This window comes from Elgaria multicarinata, chromosome 21, assembly GCF_023053635.1.
Source record: "Elgaria multicarinata webbii isolate HBS135686 ecotype San Diego chromosome 21, rElgMul1.1.pri, whole genome shotgun sequence".
NCBI lineage: Eukaryota > Metazoa > Chordata > Lepidosauria > Squamata > Anguidae > Elgaria > Elgaria multicarinata.
Window position 1 is genome coordinate 13,834,565 of NC_086191.1, and position 3,498 is coordinate 13,838,062.

Below are 3,498 nucleotides of genomic sequence, written 5' to 3' on the forward strand. Positions count from 1 at the left end.
TTGGATGTATCTTTTAACTTTTATACTGCAATTTTAAGCTATTTCATTTTATATCGGACTGAAGCCTGGAGTGGATTCAGAGGCCCACCGGAATCAGAGTCACCAGCTTCTGCTCCCCAGGAATCTCAGCAGGAAAAAGATGGGATTTGTTGCCTTTCGCTGCCATCAGTATATGCTGAGTTCTCCTCGTGTGAATCCTCCGGGGCTTCATCAATCTAAAACCTGCAAAGAGAGAACTTGAACAAATATGTTTTTCATAAGCATTAAATTATACAAACACGTCACAGATATCCAATACAAATGAACGCACCAATGAGTCCTTCGAAGTCCAAACAAAACATGGATTTCTTGCTTGCAACTTCTCAGTGGTCCAGTCCCAAAGTGCCTTCCTTTCCTCCAGATGCGGAACATTTCAGCAGCTTCTTTGGTAGATTTCTTGCCTTTAATTCCCAGGACCATCCCCAATTCGTAGCTCAACATTGTCGTTCCAGGTAATAGCCCAATAAGAATAAGGATAAGTATTATAAGAAATACTGAAATATTCGGTTAATCTTGTGCAAAGGGAGAAGAGCCCGTAAAGCCATATCTGTCCTCTGACATTCAGCTTCCTGGGAGAACAAGATTGGTCTTTATTTTGGTGGAGGAGGAGGGGGGGTGTCTGGTCTTTCTTCCCCAGGTGAGAACTCCGCCCCAGGGACCATGCCCATCTCCTCTGCAGGGGTGTTGTGATCAGAGGCTCTTCTGTGAGTTGCTTCCTCTCCCTGCGGATGCTTGAGCTGAAAGAGGAGACGGGGACAATGTGGGGGAAACTCAGCCGAGGGAGCGACCAAAACCAGGGATGAGGAAGGGCCCATGGGGAAGGGGGGATGCGAGGAACTGTTGCATTGCAAGCATCTTCAGACACCAGAGACAGCTTCTGAAATGCTACTTTATTCTCAGCCTACACTTAAACTGAGACTCCAGCAAACATTGCCTCCCATCTTCCAGACTCCACCCTCCACTTCCTCCCCCTCCCAGCTCCCCACCCTGCCTCTGCTACAACTCCCAGCATGCAGTTCACCCCCCACAATTCCACAGGATCCCAGGCAGGAGCAAGCAGGGCCGGCGCTGCCATAGAGGCAGTTCAGGTGGCGGCCTAGAGCATCAAAGTAAGGGGGCGCGCCGAACCGCACGCCCGGAAGCCGCCGTCCCACAGCAGCTCTGAGAGGGCGCCTTCCGGGCTCGCCGTTCCAAAGCCGCCCGCCCTCCAACCCCAGTGTCCTGGCTTCGAAGCCAGGTGCGGCTTCTGGCCAGGTGCTGTCTTTCAAGCCAAGACGCTGGGGGCAGGGGTTGGCTTTGGAACGGTGCACCCGGAAGCCGCTCTCCCAGAGCGCCAGCGAGTGAAGGCGGTGCCCCGGCCATTGCCTCGTGTCGCCCTCATGCTTGTCAGCACGGGGGCGACACGAGGGAGGGGCAGGGGGTCTCAGTTTGCTTGCCGTCGCAAGCGGGTGGGTCTGCCCCATTTGCCACCCCCTCCCTTCTCAGCGACCACCGAAAACTCCGTTGCCTGCCCCCCTCCACTTATACCTACCATTTGGCGTGGAGGGAAGGGAGAGCACCCCGCTGCAGCCCAGCAGTAACAGCAGGACCACGAGCGGCTGCCCCATGGCCACCTCCTCACCCGGCAAGGACCGTACGAGTGGCCCCACAAATCCAGCCTCCAGCGCCTCAAGAGTCGTGTCGTCTGTGAGAGGCGGTATGTGAGGGGAAAGGGCAATACAAGTGCTACAGGGAGACCACGGAAGCATGCCACCGAAGGAGGCGGCCCACAGAGATAACGACTGACCCAAAGCCGGAGGGGAAGGACGGGAGCTAAGCCCAGTGCGCCTCCCGCGTCCAGTCTCCTCCACCACCGCCTTCTCAACGCCGGCTGGCACAAGGAGGAGAAGAGCGTCTTGTTCAGTATTTGTATTTTGCTCTTCCACCTTATTCCCATGAGGTTTACATCTGTCTCTCTCCCCTGCCCTCTCTCAAACTGTGGGTTCCTTACAAGAGGAGAAAAGGGGATATAAATGTAATCAACAGATAAATAAAAATAAAAGCCACAAAATGGTAGACGCCACATAAAGCATTGGGCAGGATTAAAGGTGCATCTAAAAATCTCAGCAAGATAAAAAGGGGCTGAAGATACAGGAGGCACTAGAACCTCTTTGGGGAGAGGGTCTCAGGTAACACTAAGGTGTGTGTGGGGGGTGCGCATGCTGTCAGTGTGTGCATTCATGTGGTTGCTTGCATTCCCTCAGTTGCTGGATGAGTTCCTTGTAACGCTGCGCTGTGTGCAAGCTGTGAAAACCACACAGGGCAGTGTCAGTCCCATTTGAGTCTTAAAAGTTATTTCCTGCTTTTTATCCCTCACTCATAGTGATTTGACTCGATGACTGGCCATTGGGAGTCAGCGATCATCCATGTCTGACAGCCCAGGATCAGACCTTTCGGCCGGCTTAAAAGTTCTATATTCTTACAACACCTGGGCCTCCCTCAGCCGTGTCCCGTCCTTCAGGGGATGCTTTTAGCTGGCAACTGAGAGGAGGGAATTCCAGAGATGCAAAGAACCACCTTCTCTGTGCAGAAAGCCAGGCAAAACAGAATTCCTTTCGTGGAACCAATTCCTGACTGCAGAATTGGGTAACATCTCCTCATAGAATCATGGAGTTGGAAGGGTCTTACAAGGTCATCAAGTCCAGCCCCCTGCTCCATGCAGGAATCAATGAACACGGGGTTCCCAGGTAGTCACCCTTCGAGAAACTGACCAGGCCTAGACCCCGCTTAGTTTCATCAAGGTTGCAGCATCAATGTACATGGGGTTCCCTTGATGAAGCTAAGCGGGGTCTAGGCCTGGTCAGTTTCTCGAAGGGTGACGAAGGGACCGGGGGGTCTCCAATGCTTGCATGTGTTTCCTGACCTTATGCTTGGCCTACACAAGGCATTATCGCAGGAATAGTCACAACATGAATCTGGATTTATCTATTTATTTGCCATATTTATCTAAAATAGATTCCAGAGTGGTGCAGATAGGAATAAAGAAAAGAAGATACAAAACAGTAAAATGAATTTGTTAAATTTAAAACAAAGGACCAATGCAAAGAATGGATGGTCAGTTGAGGAAGGCTTCCTGGAAAAGAGTCCTTTTCAGAGGAGGCAGAAGCAGCCTAGGGTTGCCACCTGCCTAACCACAAGGGGCAGGGAGTTCCAAAGGGAAGGGGCCACCACACTGAAGGCTCTTCTCCTGATGGACTCCAATCGGGACAAAGGTCCACGTGGAACCACCAGGGGCCGGCCCTCCAATGACCTCAGTCCCTGGGGCAGGGTGAGAGGAGAGAAGGCGCTTTCTTATGTATCCCGATCCCAAACTGTTTAGGGCTTTGTACGGTCCCCTCTTAAACCAGGCCTGTGGCCGATACAGAGCCAGTACAGTCCCTTCCGCAAAGGAGTTACATGCGAAAAGGAGCAGCCCCGGAC